Source organism: Mercenaria mercenaria, chromosome 19 (assembly GCF_021730395.1).
Source record: "Mercenaria mercenaria strain notata chromosome 19, MADL_Memer_1, whole genome shotgun sequence".
Taxonomy (NCBI): Eukaryota; Metazoa; Mollusca; class Bivalvia; order Venerida; family Veneridae; genus Mercenaria; species Mercenaria mercenaria.
Window position 1 is genome coordinate 15,048,578 of NC_069379.1, and position 24,231 is coordinate 15,072,808.

At 35.5% G+C, this 24,231-nt stretch overlaps 1 protein-coding gene across 1 annotated transcript in view; it reads left to right on the plus strand.

The window, feature by feature from the left end:
* Nucleotides 1–4,830: 4,830 nt before the first annotated feature.
* The window catches only part of LOC123541762 (uncharacterized), an 88,672-nt gene continuing 69,271 nt past the window's right edge, over nt 4,831–24,231 (plus strand). The window contains exons 1-2 of the mRNA XM_045327351.2: nt 4,831–4,978; nt 6,092–6,336. The gene's annotated coding sequence lies outside the window, so the exon portion shown is untranslated. The remainder of the gene's footprint in view (nt 4,979–6,091; nt 6,337–24,231) is intronic.

Below are 24,231 nucleotides of genomic sequence, written 5' to 3' on the forward strand. Positions count from 1 at the left end.
CCCCATATGAATCAGTGGTGGAGAACGAATGATTTCAGATACATTTAATGTCTTTTATCAAATCGTCACGGAGAATATACGGTCCGCCCGAGGTTTGAACTCACGACCCCGCGATCCGTATATCGGCACTCTCCCTGTGGAGTTAAGCTGGCGAGCTTGCTTCATAGTAACGTCTAAATACTTATAAAAGCATAGTTTCTAAATAACATTATCCGATCTTCCAAAATAATTATGAACAGAAATAAAAGGTAAGTTTCATATAGCTGTCCCATTAAATTGCAAATTGTTGTACATAGAAATTGGTTTTCAACAGATGATTGAAAGTAGTCAGTAGATCTCTAATTTTAATTGGGAGAACTTATCATAACTTCCAAGTTCATTTAACATTAAGGTTCGGGTTTCTTTTGTGCTTAGTTTATAGCCACACCAACAAAATTTAGGTCGTATGATAACTTTTAAAGCTTTTAATAGTGGAGAAAACTCTCAGGTGCCCCTCTGGGCATCTCTTCAGGCATGTTTTATTTTTCAAGCGCTGCACTGAAAGTTTTTTTTAATTTTTATTATTTCTTTTTTTTTCTTCAGTACTTAGTTTGCTATTTTTGTTGCCACTCTGTTCAAGGCTCCTTTTTACTTTGTAAAGGAATCTTGCAACAGACTCTCACTGATCTTGTTTCCCTTTTTACCTGTTTTTATGTGTGTTTGTTTTTTTTTCTTACGTGTCTTCTTATATTATAAATTAACTGATGTAGTCTTTGTTTTGTTGTAGTGTCGTCCGTTCATTTTTGTGTAAAAATTGTGTAGGCCCTTATCCATGAAAAAGTTAACAATAAGGCCTGGTAAAAGTAACATGAAAATCAGCCTGGTTTGAAATGCTTTATTATTATCTCTTAGGTAAAAGTAACTATCTATTTAATATCTCCTTTTTTGGTTGCTTGAAATAGGGTGTACTTTTGATTTACATCATAACAAAATGAGAGGTAGTATGTAGAATTATGTTATTTTATGAAGTTTAAGTAGTTCCATATCAAACATTGAGTTTGAATGCTATTATATTTATATGCTTTGTGAAATAAAATATATGCTCCCCCACTCCCAAAAAAACTAACCTCTGATGGACGAGAATGACCATGGAGGCCCAATTTCAAGTCTTTGGCACAACTAATGACATGATGTCTTAAGATCATAGGATCCTAAACGGCATGTAAACTTCTAACTTTTTCTATGTTTAGAATGGGGAATGCTGATGTTGAGCCTTGAATGTGTGAATAAATTATTTTGTACTGAACTCAGTATTACATCCGGTTGCACAATGCATCCACAGACAATGTCTGCAAAGCAGCCATAAGTACGATGCAATGTCCTTCTGGACTTCAATTTGACTCAGCTGGGAGCCGCAATTCTATAAAGTTCATTAAACATAAATAAACCCCTAAAAGTTGTAGTATGTGGAATAATGTTTCGGATGTACTTTAATTAATAAATATATCTTCAAGTTAATTTTAGCTAGTTGAAATGTTATAAAATCTAAACTGGCTGTGTCCCGCCAGATTGGAGAAGTGCAGTTGTCGCCCCTGTTTATAAAAAAGGCCCGAAATCCAAGGCCAGTAACTACAGGCCAATATCTCTCACCTGCATAACTTCCAAATTATTGGAACACATTCTACTCTCCAACATCATGACACATTTTGACACTAATGACCTCTTTAGCCAGTACCAGCATGGCTTCAGATCTAAGCATAGCTGTGAATCACAACTGATCAGCTTTACACAAGAAGTTTACGACAACCTTGAGCAAGGTCAACAAACAGATGTAATAGTAATGGATTTTAGTAAAGCATTCGACAAGGTTGATCACAATAAACTGATATTTAAACTTAATGAGCTGGGTGTCCACCCTCTGGTAACACTGTGGATAAAGTCATTTCTGAAGGGTCGAACCCAAAGAGTATTTGTAGACGGCTGCACTTCTGACACCCTGCCTGTCCTGTCCGGTTTCCCTCAGGGATCCGTCCTAGGGCCCTGTCTCTTCCTGGCTTACATTAATGACCTACCAGATTCTATTAGAAGTAAGGCAAGACTGTTTGCAGATGATACCATAGTATATCTTACAGTCAAGTCCTCATCTGATGCCCAAACACTACAAAAAGATTTGTACGCCCTTGAAAAGTGGGAACGGGACTGGTCAATGGAATTTAATCCAGACAAGTGTGAGGTGCTGAGAATTACTCGCAAACGAAACCCTGTCATGTTTCCTTACATCCTGCATGACAAGGAACTGAAATCTACCGATACCGCTAAATACTTAGGTGTTACACTAACTAAAGACTTAAACTGGTCTGAACATATTAATACTATTTCCTCTAAAGCAAACAACTCTCTTAAATTCATCAAAAGAAATGTTCGGACAACAAACAAAAAGGTCAAAGAGAAAGCCTATAACACCTATGTCCGTCCACAACTCGAGTATTGCTCATCCATCTGGCACCCCTGGCAAAAGTCCCTCTCATAGTCGAAAAGGTGCAAAGATCAGCTGCACGGTTTATCTTAACAACTATAATTATACAAGCAGTCTAACCCAGATGATTAACACCCTAAACTGGCAAACTTTAGAACAACGGCGCATACAATCTTCTCTCATCTATTTTTACAAAATCAGAACGAATCATGTATGCGTCGACCATAACCGTCTAACTCCGACCAGAAACCCGAACTACCTAATTCCACAGTCCCGTACTCAATACCACATGAACTCCTTCTTCCCCCGTACAGTCAGACTATGGAATGGCCTTCCTCAATATGTACAGTCCAGCCCCAGCCTCAACATATTTGCTGAGCGGCTGGCTACTGTACATCTGCAGTAACTTCCTTCACTATGTTTTTAACTTAGCACCTGTAGTAATTTTTATTCTTTGCCCCTAATGAGTTTTCTCATTTTTGTACCCCCCGACAACAAAGTTGTAAGGGGGGGGGTATACTGGTTTCAGGTTGTCTTTCCGTCTGTCTGTCTGTCCGTCTGGTCGTCTGTCCGTCTGTCCGTAGACGCAATCTTGTGCGCACCATCTCTCCTTATCCCCTTGACAGAATTTAATGAAACTTCACACAAGTGATCAGTACCAACAGTAGTTGTGCATGGGGCATGTTAGGTTCTTTTAGAAAAAAAAATTGCAGAGTTATGGGACTTTGTTTTTTTGTTACTATACTATATACATAGACACAATCTTGTGCGCACCATCTCTCCTCATTCCCTGGACACAATTTAATGAAACTTCACACAAGTGATCAGTACCAACAGTAGTTGTGCATGGGGCATGTTAGGTTCTTTTAGAAAAAAAATTTGCAGAGTTATGGGACTTTGTTTTTTGTTACTATACTATATACATAGACACAATCTTGTGCGCAGCATCTCTCCTCATCCCCTTGACACAATTTAATGAAACTTCACACAAGTGATCAGTAACAACAGTAGTTGTGCATGGGGCATGTTAGGTTCTTTCAGAATTTTTTTCCAGAGTTATGGGACTTTGTTTTTTTTGTTACTATACTATAGACATAGACACAATCTTGTTGGCACCATCTCTCCTCATCCCCTTGACACAATTTAATGAAACTTCACACAACTGATCAGTAACAACAGTAGTTGTGCATGGGGCATGTTAGGTTCTTTCAGCGACAAAATTGCAGAGTTATGGGACTTTGTTTCTTGTTAACATACTATGTACATACAGTCTGCATATGCAAATCTTGTGCATGCCTAATCTACCTAAACCCTTGCACCACAATTAATGAAACTTCACACAAGTGATCAGTACCAACCCTAGTTGTGCATGGGGCATGTTACATTCTTTTAGATAAATATTCTGCATAGTTATGGGACTTTGTTTTTTGTTACTATACTGTATACATACAGTCTATATACATACAGTCCACATAATTATGCAGTCTTGTGTGTGTCAAATTGCAATGTACTGTGTCAGTGCATGCGGGGCGTACATTCATCACCTTTAGTGATAGCTCTAGTTAACACTGCCCAGACAAGCGCCTTCCAGTCATAATCGTTAATGATTGTTGGAAGTATCATGTAGATGTAGATGTAAATGTTAATATTTAAACAAACAATGGTGCACGATCAAATTTTTCTATTTTACAACCTTATCATAAATATATTTTACTGAAATTACACATTATAAAAAGTTCCGTGTGAAGTAAACGAGTATATTATTACATCTGCGGGGGTCTCTAAATTATATTATGGTACTTTTAACCAAAGAAGTATAAAATACATACATTTATTTCTAGAAGATGTGGACGGTAGCTTGAATTTCCACTATCGTATCGATGAACAAGCTCAATCAAACCGAGCCTGCAACTACCTTTTTGGACGATCTGCGGTTTTCCACTTTTTTCAATTTCCACTTATTTCAATGTCACAAAGTTTTAACTTTTGTAATTTTTCTCTTATTTTAAGTAATAGTGACAAATTCAAGTCTATTTTAGAGATTTTCGCAGAGAACTGACTGTAATATTATCATATGATATTGGAAATAAGATACACACTTGCTATATTCACAATTTAACAAGATAATATATCAAGCAAATACGGGAAATGTTCGTAACGTGTCGGGTTTTATCGAGTCTCCGCGCGTGCAGACGATTCTTCAGAAAATTAAATTTCTTGTTTTGCATCATTTTAGGTAACCTTTGCACAATGAAATAACAAAACCAATAAATGGAAACACATGAAATAATAATGACTAGTTTTAAGGCACTATTTTCAGTTTTATTGCTTCAAAAGTGAAATTATTTATTTGTTATTGTTCTAAGCGGTGTACTTTCACTAGAAACCAATAACAAACTAATTAACCGAGATTTGATTAGCAAATTTCTGGTTAATAACAAATAAAGCAAAAACTGTTGAATAAAGTTTTATAGTGCACAAACATTCTGCCAATTTTTCGCTAACGAATTGCCAATAAAAAAGGTAAATCAGTTGAAAGAATACTAATTAGGTGTCAGTTTCTCTGTTGAATCTGCCGATGTGTACTCATATATTTTCGTACTTTCGGTTGTTAATTACTTTATTCCACTTTGCATAGACTGCAGTGTGTATTACTGATATAAATAATAGCATGCAGTGTTGTTTTTTTATAATTTTGTTGGTATATCAATAGCAGTTTGTAGTTAACGATGCATATTCCAGATTTAAATATGCACATTTTTTTGCCAGATTTGATGAATACAGCTTCTTGCATATTAGCAAGCAACTGTATATGTTGAATGTGAAGAATATATTTATTTTTACATTTTTTGCAATTAATTGCTTGGTTATTGAATCGGTATGAAACTTAGTAACCAAAGATGTTAAAATTTGCATATCAAATTAACTTTTGAACAAAATTAGATAATATTAGATTGTCAATGCTTTTAATTTTGCAAAATTGAAGCAAACCTTCTTATTTTCATTTTGTCCACAAAGTTACTGTCTTTATGTAAAAATGGCGATAATATTACTACCTGAATTTGATAATTATTTTTTTGTCTGTTTAGATCTAACATGGAAAAAAACTGTCGTATAATATGAAATGTGCCAGAGCTTTTTTCCCCCCTATATAGCTTCCTTCCATAAAGGAGGCAGTCCCAAAGCAAAAAATTATGTTTTCGCCAATCAGTGGTTTAGGCCTTTTTTGGGCTGAAATGCAACCCTATTCCCCTGTCAGAATTGTATGTTTTTTCCCCCTATTTCTGAAAAAAAAGAACCCTCAATTTTTTTTTTTTTTTCTTTTTTACATATCCTAATCAACAAAACCCTTTCTAGATGTACATGATAAAGTAAACTGTACCAGTAAACTGGTAGCTATTCTGTCAGTAAATTTTCTGTGAACATCCCTTCGAATGATAATAAATGGTATTGCCCAATTTGAATGATGAACCAGTCCATTTTAGAAAATTTTTTTTTTATATAAGGGTAACTGCAGCCAAAATAGTCAACTGTACTGTTTTCTGTGAATATATTTTTCTTTGCTATCTTCATTTTTAGATCATATAAATCTTGAAGAGACTTGGGCTTAATATTTTTCTATAAATATCTTTTTAGGGCTTTCAGACAGTTGCAAAATTGCAAGGAGCAGAAAAGAGTTTAAAAAAATCAACACCAGGGACAGAAACAACTGCAAGATCATTGTTAGCAGTAGTGATATTTCAAACACTAGCCTCATTGTAAATGTCAGAATAACAGAACAGACAGTGACTACCTTTAAAAAAGAGATATTGTAATCAGCAAGAACAGAAGGCAGTTGACACACTGACATGGGTTTGCAGCAATTTCTTAATTATCCACGGGTAAGTTCTAATAATGGTTTGGTTTGGTTTTTCTTACTGAATCATAGAATTCTGTTTTTCAGTGATGCATGCCCCTATTTGTGAACTACAATTGACCCTGCAATAGTGGCCACTTAAGCAGCCAGTGAGCTAACTTTAGCAGCCATCTGTATTAATCAGCCAGTTGCCTTTAAAAAGCAGCCAGTCAGCTAACCTTGCGGCCACCTATATTAATCAGCCAGTTGCCTTCAAAAAGCAGCCAGTAAGCTAACTTCCAAAATTAACTTATGTTCTTATGTCAGTTTGTCTTACGCAGCCACCTGTCTTAAGCAGCCAGATTGTGTTGCTTCCTTAGCTGGCTGCCGATTTCGGTATACAGTTAAGCAGATAATTTATGTAAATACAGTAATGTTATGTAGTACTTTGATTATATACAGCTGGGTTAGATGACGTAAGTTATATGAAAGGTTTGCCAGTGTTTATATAATGCAACACTTAAGCATATATATATTTTATAAAATATAGACCTCATTTTCTTCCACTTTACAAATTACAAGTATTCTCTGCCCAGAATTCCCTACCTTATCATTCAGTAATTGCAGAGTACAGTCACTTTTCCCTACTATCAAACTCTGTGCAGTATAACCATGATTGCTCAAAGTAGCAATGGTATAAGCAAAATGCTCCAGTTATAAATCTAGGTTTTTGAGCAATGTAAAAATATGAGGAAAATTGTAAGGACCACAGGGGTTCCTGTGTCAGGCATTGTGGTTGAGCCATCAGTGTGCTCAAACCATCAATGTGTTTGAGCTATCAATGCGTTTGAGCCATCAGTGTGCTTGAGCCATCAATTTGGTTGAGCTATTAATGTGGTTGAGCCATCAATTGGGTTGAGCCATTATTTTGGTTGAGCCATCAATGTGGTTGAGCCATCAGTGTGATTGAGCCATCAATGTGCTTGAGCCATCAATGCATTTGAGCCATCGATGTGCTTGAGCCATCAGTTTGGTTGAGCCATTAATGTGGTTGAGCCATCAATTGGGTTGAGGAATTAATTTGCTTGGGCCATTAATGTGCTTGAGCCATCAATGTGCTTGAGCCATCAATGCCTTTGAGCCATCAATGTGCTTGAGCCATCAATTTGGTTGAGCCATTAATGTGGTTGAGCCATTAATTTGGTTGAGCCTTCAATGTGATTGAGCCATCAGTGTGCTTGAGCCATCAATGTGTGAGCAACTGGTGTTAACGTGTCATGGTTGTTGTTCAGTTTTCATTCATATAAGTATAAGCTAGTAGGTCAGCTTTATGTAAACCCATTCGAAGTCCCGGTGGAAGGCCATATGGTTCCGTGTTTTCAGCAGCTTAACTGTGACATAACTTCATCAGACTGACAGACATGCCTAATTGTATATTGATAAATCTCCCAGTAGGCATTGGTTTTACGTCTGTTTTCATATTAAATAAGTATAAAATTGTAATTATATTGAAAGATCTGTTATATTTTATATAGACCATAGATATACAGAACAATAACATATTCTCTCATGACAGCCCTTAAACTTTTAAACCATGGACACCACAGGTTTATCATGCTTGGGGAACATGACTTAGGAGAGGAGAAGTTGTGCGAAAAGCATGAATAAGTGAAGTTGTACTATATTGGGTCAAAGGTATATGATAGAAAACACTTGTGAATGATAGAGGTTCTGTTTTATATCAGATTTCAACTTTAGACAGCAAAAAAAACATTTTTAGGGGGAAGGGGGTAGAGACACTTTAATACAAGAAAATATTTTATTCATGACCTTATAATATTGAAACTTTTTCATTGAATTAGGTGAAAAGAATATTATACCTAGACAGAAGAATCATAGGGCCCTATCGGATAACTACTTGTTACAATTGAAGAGAAAATAATTTTACAGAATATGTGGGCCAAACATTTTTAAAGAACTTTAGCCCATTATTGTGCTGGACACAGTTGAATCTGCCTTTGTGTAGATCTTGATCAGTCTGCACATCCATGTAGTCTGATCAAAATCTGCATGGTTTGCGATTCAGTCAGTATCTGGTTTGGTAAGCACCCCTTCTTTATAGTCAATGGTACTGTCCAATTTGAAAGATTGACAAGTTCATTATAGAAATTCAGCAGGGTAAGGGTTTTTGAGAAGTGTTATTCAGCTAATGATAAATTATTCCCTAGAAAAAAAAGCATAGTGCTACAAGCCCATTTCCCACAAGATATTCTGTGATGTTTGAATGTGAAATTTTCATCCATTGATACAATGTAACCATAATTAATGAATACCAATGAACGGGTAATAATGCCGCATCTCTTTTTCTCTCCTACGATAAGAGGCACGGTTGGATAGTTCCCCACATGTCACAGGGCTATATTGTCAGAAATGTAATAAGTTAATTACATTCTGGCGCATTGTAGTGGGAGTTGGTGACTCCATTGAATTACGTATAGGGTAAAAACGTAATTGAATTAACACACATATTGAGATAAAAATCTCTTTTACCATTCCTGTTTTGTTGTTTATTGTATGCTAGGCTTTTTGGTTGGTGAACTCGTCAGAAAAAAATTAATATTTGACGATATGATTATCATTTCGGTGCCAAAGAAGATGAGAATGGTGTTTTTATTAAACTTTCTTCTTCTTGTTATTGTTGTTGGTATTGGAGTTTTTAACATTGAAAACAACTTGATTTGAAAACGGCACTAAGGAATATTAAGCGAAGCATTAATTATTCAGGATGCGAAGTAGATATTGGTTACGATATTGAAAAGTTAAGATTAAAGGTGTTTTGATTTGAGAATGGCAATGTTTAATTTCATTGAAACATTCAATTATTCAGTGAGTAATGAACAGATGTTGATGAATTTTGTGTGTTTTTATGTTAAAGTAGGCCAGGATCTTTTGATGACTTCCAGTTTTCTCCGAGAATGTTAAGATGCTTAGAGACTATTTTAAACCTGGTTTAGAGACTATTTTGAAACTGGTTAAGCTCTTGATAGAAAATAATGGAGTATACACTTCTTTACTTGTGGTTTTAGTGTAATCATAATTACATTAAATTTTGTTGAGTGGAATATGTATGAAAAAGGAACCGCTATTTAAAACCAGGCATTTTCTACCTTTTGAAATTGAAGATTTGATTGTTGCCTGTTGCCAAGGAGATGGAAAAATACGATGAACGAGATTTGAGGCATTCTCCAGAGGGTCGTACTGTGCGTCCTTCTGTAACACGAGGACCACGTATAGACAGCCGTGAATTAAGTGATGAGAATCTCCAGTCAAGCTATGGCCATTATGAATATGAAGACTCCAATCATAAGCGAAATGATAGAGAAGGCAGTATGGAGAGTAATAGAAAAGAATATTCACGATACGAAGATGGTGCAAGACACTCGGATGGTGGATATGGATTAGGTCATTATAGTAATGGAAGTATTTCTAAAACGTCTGCACCAAGTATGAGTAACCAAGGTGAACAGAACTTTAGTGGTGAACATCACTCCAGGTCACATGACAGGAAAAAGTCACACCCAAGACATGAGGGTATGGGTGATTTAAGCGCTCAAGCTGGCGGATGGTACAGAAACAGACATGACGGACCCGATGTAATAGTCACCGAAGCTGAAGTGCATTCATCAACAGATGAACCAGAAGAAATGGATAATTTTTTAAGTAAATCTCATTCCAATGGTGATGACATCGAAAAACGTGACGGTCAAGGTCAAAGTTCAAACACTAGGCGGGAAAGGGAGAAAAATCAGAGCACTGCAATAAACAGGAAATGTCAGTCACATCAGAATCTAAGTCGGGTTGGGGAAAGCGAAGAAGAAAGGAAAAGGTTAAAATTTCAAAGAAGTGCCAGTCACCATTACACGCCACAGTTAGTTCGCAAAGGGGCAGAATATACCTATGAAATACCTATAGATGAACCAGTGGAAGATAAGCTAGGAGAGCTGATTGGTTCAATAAATTCTGGTTTTGATGGTCACCATGGAAACAGGAATAGGTCGGTATCACCTGTGCCGAAAACATCCAGTTTGGCTGATGTGTCGCAGCATGAGTTTACAATGCCGCAGAGTAAAATGGGAAGCTTCCAAGACTTCAGACCGTTGAAGCATTCCCCGAGTACTCAGAGAGTTTCAGCCTCGAAAGGTAAGGCCAGTATAAATTTATTTTTCGTAAGGACTTAGAAACTAGCAGAATCTGATAGTGCACCTGTATTGACACACAAAGCAATTTCGATGTACATTGCAACCTCGGTAGAGCAACACCCTTTGGGAGATGCAAATATTGACTGTTATGTAGAGGTTGTTGTTCTTGAGATGTAAATTTATAGTATATTTATAGTATATTTCAGCTTAGGGAAATTTTGATGATGTTGTTATAGGGAGGTTTTTGCTTAAGAGAGGGCCACTCTGGAGAGGTTGTACTGTACTTATGTTTACTTGTAATGTAATTCATTATTCTTTGGATGTAAATGTAGCTCAATATGTACAAGACTTTTAATCAATTCAATGTGTAAATTACCAGTAAGACACAAATGTAATATTCTTTTTATCACATGTTAAATTTAGCTTCTCCTGTTGAAACATAAAAAAATATTGCTTTCTTTAACTATTATAAACTAGTCAAGTTATACTTTAAATGACGTTGACATCAAAGCTGTATTAGGCTTGTGTATTATCACTGTTATGTAATGGCTTTATTTCGCTCCTGCAACGTCAAACATAATTGAGCCGCGCCATGAGAAAACCAACATAGTGGCTTTGCTACCAGCATGGATCCAGACCAGCCTGCGCATCCGTGCAGTCTGGTCAGGATCCATGCTGTTCGCTAACAGTTTCTATAATTGCAATAGGCTTTGAAAGCGAACAGCATGGATCCTATCTAGACTGCGCAGATGCGCAGGCTGGTCTGGATCCATGCTGGTCGCAAAGCCATTATGTTAGTTTTCTCATGGCACTGCTCATATGATTCACTGAATAACAGCCTGATATGATATTCCTATAGTTTAAGTCCAGTTATCATTAGCCCTCACCCTGCTAAATTTATGTAATGAACTTGTCCATCTTTCAATTTGGACAGTACCATTAACTGATAAAAGGGGTGCAGCATGATAAGGGTGTAATCTTAAAGTATTGTTGATAACCGAAAAGGGTGCAGCATGATAAGAGTGTAATCTTAAAGTATTGTTGATAACCGGAAATGTCAATGCTATCTTTGCAAAAGAACTGTGAAATCGTTTCATTTTGTTGGCTTAGTGTTTCATTGAATCGGCCAGAAAGGGAACAGGATTTTTACTGATTTTAAAATACAGTCAAACTTTGTTTTCTCGAATTCGACAAGACAGGCAAAATAAGTTCAAGTTATCGGTAGTCCGAGTCGTCAGAACAATTTACAGTATACATAATTATATAGTCAAACCTTTGTTAAAGACCACCTCTGAACAGAGACCACTTGGCTCTAAAGACCACATGTTTTGTTTCCCATTTTAACATTTACAGTGTATTTTAACTTGTGAATAAAGACCACCTCCCAATAAAGACCACATTTTGGCTCCCCTAAGGGTGGTCTTTATAATTATACAGGTTTGACTGTAAGAATTTTGTCAGAATCTGAATTAGATGAGTTATTGGTGTTCGAATTATCGTGAAGTTCATAGCGAATCATAATCGGCTCAAACTTGATAAGGAATTGAAACGTATTACATTTTATCTAAGATGTATTGATTTACTTTTCTGGATAATTGTGGATGTAAGATCAGAAAAATTAGCCCCATTGCAAGTATTGAAGTATCTCAGTTATTTGATGGTAGAGAAATTAGCCTGCAAAGTCAGTGTGTCAGGATATGGATAGAATTGAAAAAAAGAAGAAAGAAATCGAAATTAATAATGCGTAGATGCGCAGGCTGATCTAGATCCATGCTGGTCTCAAATGCACTATGTTAGTTTTCTCATGGTGTGGCTCATTTGTCCTCAACCTCTGATCTCTAATCTTTGACAGTTACTTGTGGAAAACAGGTTTGTAGTTTGTACTGGTACAGAACCCAGGAACACTGGTTAGATTAAATGACCTCGGTTAATAATCAAACAATAATTTTTGGTTCAAAATAATTTCTTCCTGTTTAATACTGTAAACTCCCCTTAACTTGAAACCTGAAAAGCAAAAGCAGCTAAGAGGATAAATTCTATAGGAAGAAATTTTTCTGAACCAAAAACAACTGTTTGGTTTTAGTACCAAACAGTTGTTTTTGGTTCAGAAGACTTTCTTCCTATAGAATTTCTCCTCTTTTAACTGGAACCCCAGAAAAGCAGAAAGCCCTATATTTGAGCTATGGTTTTGGTCCGGAATAAGGTTTTCCTGTTGAATACAAATGAGCCGTGTCATGAGAAAACCAACATAGTGGGTTTGCGACCAGCATGGATCCAGACCAGCCTGCGCATCCGCGCAGTCTGGTCAGGCTCCATGCTGTTCGCTTTTAAAGCCTATTGGAATTAGAGAAACTGTTAGCGAACAGCATGGATCCTGACCAGACTGCGCGGATGCGCAGGCTGGTCTGGATCCATGCTGGTCGCACACCCACTATGTTGGTTTTCTCATGACACGGCTCAAATATGTATTACCCCCTCTTAACTGGAACCCTTGAAAAGCCAGAATGCATGTTACAAAACAGTTGCTTTTAGCTCAAAATTACCTCAAGATGAAAATGCCGTTCTTTATGGAAAATCCCTTAAAACTGTGCTTTTTAGCTCAACCTGAGCACAAAGTGCTCAAATGTGAGCTTTTGTGATCGCCCTGTGTCCGTCGTCCGTCGTCTGTCAGTCGTCCATCATCCGTCGTCAACAGTTTGACTGTTAACACTCTAGAGGTCACATTTTTGGCCAAGTCTTAATGACACTTGGTCAGAATGTTACCCTTAATAAAATCTTGGACAAAGTTGATATTGGGTCATCTGGGTTCAAAAACTAGGTCACCAGGTCAAATCAAAAGGAAAAGCTTGTTAACACTCTAGAGGTCACAATTTTGGCCCAATCTTGATGAAACTTTGTCAGAATGTTACCCTCAATAAAATCTTGGACGATTTTGATAGTGGGTCATCTGAGGTCAAAACTTAGGTTACCAGGTCAAATCAAAGGAAAAGTATGTTAAAAGTGTAGAGAACACATTTATGACTGTATCTTCATAAAAACTTGGTCAGAATGTTAATCTTGATGATCTCAAGGTTCAGATTGAATCTGGGTCATGTAGACTCAAAAACTAGGTCACCAGTTCTAATCAAAGGAAAAGCTAGTTTACACTGTATTGGACACATTTAAGACCATATCTTAATAAAACTTGGTCAGAATGTTAATCTTGACTATCTATAGGTCAAGTTCAAATCTGGGTCAGGTGGGGTCAAAAACTAGGTCACTAGGTCAAATCAAAGGAAAAGCTTTTTAACACTCTAGAGGCCACATTTATGAAGGTATCTTCATGAATCTTAGTCAGAACATTTATCTTGTTAACCTTTAGGCCAAGTTTGAATATGGGTCATGTCAGGTCAAAAACTAGGTCACCAGGTCAAATCAAAGGAAATGCTAGTTAACACTTTAGAGGCCACGTTTATGACCATATCTTAATGAAACTTGGTCAGAATTAAATTCTTGATGATCTTTAGGTCAATAGGTCAGGTGAGCGATACAGGGCCTTCATTATCCTCTTGTTTGTCTGGTCCCAAGGCTGTTCATTTGAGAGGGGTTCCACTGTAAAAAAAAAAATTATTGATAGAAAATATTCAGTCAAGTGGACACCCCCTATATGATTTTCTCAAGCAAAATGTCATAGAAATAGATGCTGAAATAATATCTCTTCTGGGCCTGTAATCAATAACAACTCGTTTAAGACAGTTTATCTCACCAGGATCTGGCAATGGTTTTGCGTTTCACACTGGACTTGTTTTATGCCTGTATGGGGATGTTAATTATGGATAAAATTTTGGCAACATTATTGAAGGCAAATGATTTTTTCAGTGATTTGATTATTCAATTTTGTTACACTCTGGACTTCTGGTTTTAGGTGTTTCTTTTTTCCAAGGGTCCAGTTACCCACGTAATTCTACATTATTAAAGGCAAATGATTTTTTTCAATGATTTGATCATTCAAATTTGCTACACACTGGACTTCTGGTTTTAGGTTTATTTTTTCAAGGGTCTGTTATGTATGATATTTTGGCAACGTTTTTGAGCACAAATGATTTTTCCAGTGATTTGATAATTCAAATTTGTTACAGTCGTTTTAGTGGTTTTTTTTTTTCAAGGGTCAGTTATAGACATTGACATTGAAGCCAAATGGTTTTTTTCAGTGATTTGATTATTCAGATTTGTTACATACTGGACCTCTGGTTTTAGGGCTATTTTTTTTTCAAGGTTCTGTTATGTATAATATTTTGGCAACATTTTTGAGCGCAAATGATTTTTTTAGTGATTAGATAATTCAAATTTGTTTCACACTGGACCTCTGGTTTTTACAATTCCTGTTAATATTTTGACAATATGAACAAAGGCAAATGATTTTTTAGTGATCTTATATTTCAGTTTTGTTTCACTTTTAACAATAATGTCTTTCACAATATTATTGAAAGCAGATTTGATATCAAGTTTTATTTATTGATTCAGGTTGATATTTGATAAGTACACATTTATATTAATTATGTAGAAAATGTTCTTGTAGAAGATATCTATATGTAAGATGGAAATATTGAAAAGATTTTATGATTGTCTGTAAATGTTGTTATTACGTTATTGAATGGAGAATTTTCCTTAGAATTCTCATAAAGTGCTGTTAGATATTTTTCACAGTGACATATCTCAGAAGAGACTTTTTAGACCGGGATTTTACATTTCTCTAACACGGTATTTAGAGTACGTTGTTTTTCTAATACTAGGGTATGTTGTTTTTGTAATACATTGTATTCTGTTCTTTTATAGTGACTTAAACTTTGAAAATTTGATTTCTTGTGCCTATACACTGAAAATTTTGTCTGAATATTAAGTCAGAATTTCCTTTAATGTTAAATTATGCCTGTAGGCTGCTGTTCATGTAACATTCATTTTTTGTTTGAAGTTGTGTGTGTGTTATTTGTGACATGTGAAACTATCCATTGTAAATGGCACAATCATGTTTTATGTAGGGTATTTAATTGGCATTTAAAGTTGCATATTTTTTAACCAGTCCAGCTAATGCATATTCCGTTGGTAGAGAGCACATTTTAGGCTTTGATTCAGCAGGTCATAGGTTGGAATCCTGGAAGATGTGTATGCTTTCTGCAGACAATATGTTTCAAGGTCATTTGTCCTTCACCTCAAACTAACATAGATAAGCAAAAAGGTTAATACTTAGTTATAGGTATTCAGGAACTGTGGATATTATAAGCTTATGAAATACGGCAGAAAAAAAAAGAAAATGTTTGTTTTTTTCAAAGTGCCTCATTTATTCTTTTCTTGCAAATTTTTTTCTTTCAAAAAATCAATAAAATATGGATGTTTTACAAGTGGCCAGAGGTACAGACTTATTAACATACAAATTTTGCGAGATATCCTAAATATTCACACAAAAAAAAAGAGCTGCACCATGAGAAAACCAACACAGTGCGTTTTTTACCAGCATGGATCCAGACCAGCCTGCACATATTCACAGTCTGCTCAGGAACCATGCTGTTTGCTTTCAAAGCCTATTGCAATTAGGGAAACAATTAGCAAACAGCATGGATCCTGACCAGGCTGCACGAATGTGCAGGCTGGTCTGGATCCATGTGGGTTGCAAATGCACTATGTTGGTTTTCTCATGGCACGGCTCAAATATTGTGCAGAAGGGAGTTAACCATTGTAAGGTTTTTGAAATAATGGAAAAAATTTCCTCTTTCTGTTATACCACTAACTAACATTTCTTTTCACATACTTTATCATTTATCAGTGTCATATATAAATTCTATGTTAAACTTGGCCAAAATGAAAATGTGGAAAATTTCACCCCTTCTGCGGGCAAGTAGCTTTATAGTCAGATAAAAGTAATGACCATAATATAAGTATATTCTTTAAAAATCACAATCACAAAAATAGTGTAGATCAGACTTGAGAACAAAATCCAGATCTTCTCTGAATCAAGAGTCCAGATTGTGTAACAAAAGCAGTGTCCAGGATTGCAAAGCTATGCTTGAAAACCAGTCTCAAAAAGAAGCTTTTCCATTGGTCAGTTTCAAATTTATATCAGTTAGACTGGCTTCCAAACTTAGTTTTATACCTTTGGGCCCTGGATTGCATAATCAAAATTCATGTAGCAAATTTGGATTATGACATGATGGATCATGACTTTTGACAATAAAACATGTAGACCATGTGAAGCATTACAGAAGATATGTTACATAAAAAGAACAGATGACAAAACAAGATTTTGAAAATACCAAAATTGTGAAGCAAAATCAAGATAAAGTTTTCATGACAAATGAAATTTATTTATCCACAACATGAAAGTGTGATATAGGGAGGCTGTAACGGTATGAGTAACAGAGATAAAATGTGTCTGAATGCAAATTTTGCAGCGTTCCTGAGGAAATTACAAATTGAAGGTGGGTGTTTCTTATATGTTTTGATTTTTGTTGCATTGAAAATTACGTGAGCAGCTAAGATTGGAATGGACTGATTGGAAAATTATTCACAAAGGTTTTATTTACAAATTTTGATGAATAAAGTTATTTCGCTAGTTATGTGTTGCCAAAGTTTAAGGGAAGACATACTGCTTCTGGTCTTTTGGTATGTCGTAAGATGAAGTATTTTCTGACCCCCCTTTTTACCCCCATATTTTCTTAAGTGTTGGGAAGATTTTTTATAAAACTAGCAACAGTTTGTTAGCCACACTGAGATGATGTGCTGAAGGCAAAGCTCAGATCACTAAGTTACATTTGTTTTGGGTTTAAAGCCATCTTTAAACAGTATTTCAGTTATTAATGGTGGGCAGTTAACCAGTAGCCGGTGTTCCTCTATTCTGTACCAATACAAACCTGTTCTCAGCAAGTAACTGCCAACTTCCCACCTTAAATCAGAGGTGGAGGATGAATGATATCAGACTTAATGTCTTTTGTCAAACTTACATGGGGGAACATAAGCCATGCCCAGGGATCGAACTAACGGCCCTTGCTTTAAAGATTTTCATAAGGCTATTATTATTTTGTTTTCGCAGTCCTTGGTTGAACTTAGCCAATCTTCACTACATATACAGATTACTAAATTTTCTGGTTTTCCTACAATATTTTTTTTTTGTTTGTAAAAAATAGGGCCAAGGGTCCTTCTTTTAGTTTGTGATTAGTACCATGCCTGTGACATTTCTCCTGTTGCGGGGGGCATCCATGTCGGTGACAAATTTCTAGTCTAAGTATATTTTAAGGTTTTGAAAAAACTATGAGTCTGCATTGTAGAAAAATATTTTGATCCTAATGTGCAGAACTACCTTAATGTGCAGAAATACTCTAATGTGCAGAATTACCTTAATATAGTATATTATGGTTTTCTGTGAATACCATTTACATGAACATTAAATCCTTTCTGGCAAATAGGTATTGATTTCTCAGTTCCCCCAAAAGAAGAAGAAAGGTTTCATGCAAATTATTATCAAAATTGATGTGCTCATGAGTTGATTTAGTTTAAACCCTTTATTATCCTACTAAATTTCTAAAATGGACTGGTCTGCCATTCAGTTTGGGTAGTACCATTAACTGTTAAAAGGGGTGCTTACCAAAAGTGTACTGGCAGAATAGGGAACAGTGAAAACCATGCACAGATGTGCAGGCTGATCATGATCTACACTGGTCGCAAAGGCAGACTCAGTCGTGTCCAGCATGATAAGTTTTAAAGATTGTATTGTTAAATTAAGACGTTTTGATAAGGTTCATACTGAAAGCTTGAAAACGAGTTGAAATTACCGTGGCACTATACTACTAGGCACTATTAATAAGAGAACTTTAAGAACTATAAGAGAACTTAAAGTTCAGGTCAGAATTATGTTTTATACAGTATTGATTGATTTTAAAAAGATGTCCTTAGTTGAAAATTGCTATGTGGTGGTTTGTTATACAGTGAAACCTCTGAAAATTGCACACTCTTGGGAATAGAATTTAAGTGTTTTTTTTGTTTTTTTGGTATTTGGTAGAACAAAGTAACATAAGCTGTTCTTTATGATTTGGAGCAAGTTCAGACTCAAAAATTATTTTGATTTTATCCTCTAGGGACAGCTCAGTTTTATGATGTTTTGATGGTGTCTCAGTCATTTTAGAGGGGAAATGATGAAGATGTCGTAAAGGTTTACTTATTTTTTACTTATATGTACTAACATCCAGCTTCGAAGATACAGTAGAATGCCATTATTTTAATGGGTTTACTTTTTTTCTACTTACATGTACCAGCATCCAGCTTTGAAGATGTATCTCTGTGATTCCAGCAGGTGTGCAAATTTTGATTACATACCTCATATTTTTATTTCGATGTAAATGAGATGTGGAACCAAAATTTGTAGTCCGGTTTGGCGCCATATAACCTGTACTGTGTTGGTGCCAAATAAAAATAAAACCCAAATAAATAAATAAATGATCTTTGAAGATACCATAAAATGCCATTATTTTAATGGGTTTACTTATTTTCTGCTTACATGTACCAGCATCAAGCTTTGAAGATATCGTAAAATGCCATTATTTTAATGAGTTTACTTATTTTCTACTTGCATGTACCAGCATCCAGCTTTGAAAACTGTTGTAAAATGTCATTATTTTAATGGGTTTTCTTAACTTGAAGGAAAGACCATTATCTAGTTGTCACCATCTTTGGCAGAACTTTGTTACAATGAATGATAGGTTTTGCGTCTAATATGTGTCCAAATAATGAGTAGAATCTTAGATGAAATTTTGCGGAGGTACAGATTTGATTTCTTGCTCGTGTCGTGCGGTGTTAAAGGAAAATCCTATTTTAAATAAGTCTTCTTTTTTTTTAAATATCATCTTGTGTTCAGAATTTGGAAGTTCTGGCATTTAGAGGTACGATCTATATAGGAAATAGGATGAAATATTGGATTTTCAGAAGTTTCGAGTTTTTTGAAGGTCCAGTATTTAGAAGTTTCCCTGTATTTAGAAAATTTTGGTCCTATTTCTCAAGTAGTAGAGCCTTCTATTGTACATCTTTCTCGAACTGTCATGTGATATTTTGCAAAATGTCCGGTGGTATCTTAATGTCTGATGATATCTTACATTACATGTCAGTCACAGTGATCTAAGCTTACAACCCAAAACTAATGAACAAACTAAATTCTTCTGCTTTCAGAATTTTTATCAGCATTAATGCCATAAAATGTTTTCTCTGTCGAAAACTTCAGGATTAAATAAAAAGATGTCTGACAGTTAGATTCTTTATAAGTTTTGAATGGTGCGAAATAATGTGTCTTAATATTTGAGCCGCGCCATGAGAAAACCAATGTCGTGCATTTGCGGCCAGCATGGATCCATACTGTTTGCTAACGGTTTCTCTTAAATTGCAGTAGAGTTTGAAAGTGAACAGTATAGATCCAGGCCAGACTGCGCGGATGTGCAGGCTGGTCTGGATCCATGCTAGTCTCAAATGCACTATATTGGTTTTCTCATGGTGCGGCTCAATTATTAGAATAGTGGGTTAATTAATCTTATCAGTATATACAAGAGATGTATACTTTTTAAAAAATGTGTTAATTATTGCAGAATTAAGGCAAAAAAAAAGCTTTCTTCATACAGATCAATGTTTGTGTCATTTTTCAGCTTTATTTAGACATAATATGTGTCTAAATCAATGCAAGTTGTTTGCATGTGTGTACATCAAATAGGTTTCCAATGTTGTGGTAAAGAGGATTTTTATGTCCCCGAAGGGAGGCATATAGTTTTTGAACCGTCTGTCGGTCTGTCAGTCTGTCTGCAATTTTCGTGTCCGGTCCATATCTTTGTCATCGATGGATGGATTTTCAAATAACTTGGCATAAAAGTGTACCACAGTAAGACGACGTGTCGCGCGCAAGACCCAGGTCCGTAGCTCAAAGGTCAAGGTCACACTTAGACGTTAACGGTCATTTTTCATGATAGTGCATTCGTGTCCGGTCCATTTCTTTGTCATCCATGGATGGATTTTCAAATTACTTGGCATGAATGTGTACCACAGTAAGACGATGTGTCGTACGCAAGACCCAGGTCCGTAGCTCAAAGGGTAAGGTCACACTTAGACGTTAAAGTTCATATTTCATGATAGTGCATTGATGGGTGTGTCCGGTCCATATCTTTGTCATTCATGCATGGATTTTAAAATTATTGGGCATGAATGTGTACCACAGTAAGACGACGTGTCGTGCACAAGACCCAGGTCCGTAGGTCAAAGGTCCTAAACTCTAACATCGGCCATAACGATTCATTCAAAGTGCCATTGGGGGCATGTGTCATCCTATGGAGACAGCTCTTGTTTTTTCTTTTTTCCTCACTGATGCAGGTTCAAGTCTCACTCAGGGGGTTGAATTCTTCATGTGAGGAAGCTATCCAGCTGGCTTACAGAAGGACGGTGGTTCTACCCAGGTGCCAGCTTGTGATGAAAGTGACGCCATATGAACTTTAATTGCATCATTGTGACGTTAAACCCAACAAAATAAATAAAATGAGTTTTAAAATCATAGGTTACTGTTAAAAAAATGTCCAAGAATATTTGAAATGCTTCTCCACCTTTGGTATGGACATAGCTCATCTTTATTCGATCAGACCTAATTTAATTTGACAATATCCTTAACTTAATAACAAATCAATGGATTCTTTGAGGCTCCGTAGACTGACTCTAGTATCTGTCACATAATTATCTCAAATTAAAAAGTAGCTTAACCCATATCATGCTGGACAATGTTTATTTTGCCTTTGCGACCAGTGTAGATCAAGATCTGCACTGTTTGCCATTCAGTCGGTATCATTTTGATAAGCACCCCATTTAACAGTTAATGGTACTGTCTAAATCCAAAGATGGACAAGTTCATTATAGAAAATTAGCAGGGTAAGGGTGAAAAAAAGAAAACAGTTTCATGCAGCCAGATAATGTTTTTACTTCCAGACATGTAACAGATGATTGAAATATGTGTGCGTTAATTAACCAGACTGTCAATTACACGATATGTTGCATTATTGGTTCCGAGTGAAATTGTAATCTTCCTGTCAGATTGGGCAGTATTATCTCTGAGAAGTTGATAGGTTTTCTGCGAAAAAAAAAATGGTATCTATTAAATAAACATAAAGACTTCAGATCTGTTGAAGTTAATTAAATTTCTTAAAGGGAGATAATTTGATTGATTAAATTACAATTTTTTTTTTTTGACAAAAAATCATTTCTATTTTTTTGTTCCCAGAGAAATTGACAGTTTTAATAATATACTATTTTATCTTCTCAAACCAAAAATAATTCCAAAAGGGGCATCTTGAAATTTGTTGTAACGTCACCACATGACCTTTGAACTCTGTCAGTGTGATTTAAAAACCAAATGAACAAAACAATTTTTCTTTAACAAATTTTACATAAATCCATTAAGCTTACTTCTTTTATAACATTGATATACCGGTAGTACATTTTATTTTACCTGGCGGGATGTGGTTTTTGCGACGGTCCGCTACATTATTGTGCAGGGTATGTAGTACATGTAACCAAAGTAGCGTTGAATTTAAGTTGTTGATAACCGAAGATTACAGAATTAAACAATTATATTGCTCTGCCTATTTTCTTGGTATTTTCGGATTACCATTATTTTCATAAGTCAGAGATTAACTCTGCTCCGCCAGGACGAATAAAACGTACTATACATTGATTATTTCTGACAAAAAAATTGTTAAACTTTAAAACTAATCATAATTAAGGGAAGATTAATTCGCCTTGAAGGCAGAGAATATCAAAATGTCATAATGCGCCTGCAGTATCTCCACTGGGATATTACATTATATATTGAAACATTATATCGGCAACAAAAACATGACAGAATTTCTCTCGGTTGTCCCTGATACAGGGTAATTTGATGATTTTCTGATGGATGGTTTTCTTCATTGGCGGTTATATCAATTGGAGAAGTTATGATGTTATGCAATTTACAGGAACTTGATAAAACATTTCTTTTGATACTGTTATTTGGAGTTGGCAAGTGTAACATTTTCAAGTCGAATTGGAAGTTGTGGATAACCAAATCTGATTGGTTGGATTTGTGATTCTTCACTTTTGATTGGATGAATTTTTGACATTCAGTTTGACTTTGTGTTACTGTTAGTGCTACACATGATGATGATTGAAGTATTTAATTGATAGAAATCAATTTTGTCATAGTATAATTGGTGAACATTTTTGACTATTAAAAACCTATCTTTTTGGGGGAGAGACACATATTGAAGTCATTTTCATCAGCAGAACTTCACTGTTACACTTTAGTGTCAATTGTAACATAACTTATGAATTTCATTAATTTGGTGGAATTGTTATGCAATATTTTTAATGGCCTAGATCTTTGAAATGGGTTAAGGGATTTAATTGTCTTCAATAGCGAAGCTAGGAGCTTTTTACTTTCACAGTATGGTTCCATTAAGCAGGGGTCATTGTTCATTGGGAAGTCCATCTTAGCCTTCAATATCAGTTAACTTAAATATGACTAATATTAACAATTTCATTGATGGAATTGTTACGCAATATTATTTCACTTACATTAATTTTAATGTTATGAAGTTCTTTGGTGGAACTTTTGTAATTGCTACATTCTATTGATAGAAGTTTAGTTGATAGAATGATATATCATTGATAAGACATTTGATATGTTTGTGTGAATTGATTCGGAAGTAGAATCGAAGAAATCGCATCACATGCATTTTATGTGATTATATTATATAACTCTTAATTTAGCCAGTTATAGTGAAATGATAAAACTGTAATGGCTTATTAAATATCATGTTAGGGCAAAAAGTGGGTAACTACTTCTTCATGTCATTGCAGTTAGCTACTTTTTTGTGCCAAGGTGATGATTTGGTAAAGCCTGTAAGCATGACTGTATTTAAAACTCTTTGGTGGGATTTCATACAGCCAGACCAGAGTTATTATGGCCCTTCAGACTTAGTCAAAATATGTGCATACAGTGACATGAGTGGGTGGGGGTCAGGAGTGGGTACCAGGGTCATATAGACACACATCCAGTTAATCTTGATAAGTAAATGCACACATTCTGTATATTTAAGAAATATGGCCTTCATGATTATATTGTTTCGCATAAGAATGAAAAACTCAGGTCATTCTACGATAAATCACACTTGGGAACTTATTATTTCGATTCTAACACAACAATTACTAGTATCAACAGTGTTAGAAAAAATGGTAACTATTTTTCACGACCGTGCTCTGCACCTGGATCGGATGACGTCATTGCATGCAAGTAGTTTATTGCAGAATAACCCGAGATGGATTTTGCTCCACATATATATAGGTTATTTGCTGGTTGTATTAGAATTATGATGTCTAAATGCAGTCATTCATTGCCGTCCAAAACACAAGGCAACATCTCTGCTGCGGGACTCGTATGTATCGCTGGATGCAAATCAAATAACTTTATAAATATTACAGCTTTATGTTAAAGCTCATGCAATCTGATAATATAATGGCATCTGGTTATATAATTTCCCTACCAAATGAAGCTGCTAAATACATATTATATATAATTGAATTAAATATTAATATTTAAACATAGAACTGAATATAACTGTGGGGCAGGTTTTTATTGTCATAGGGAAAGCTTTTAACCTTTAGCCTGCTGGCGGCAACTGATTCTGCCTTTGCGACCAGTGCAGACCAAGATCAGCCTG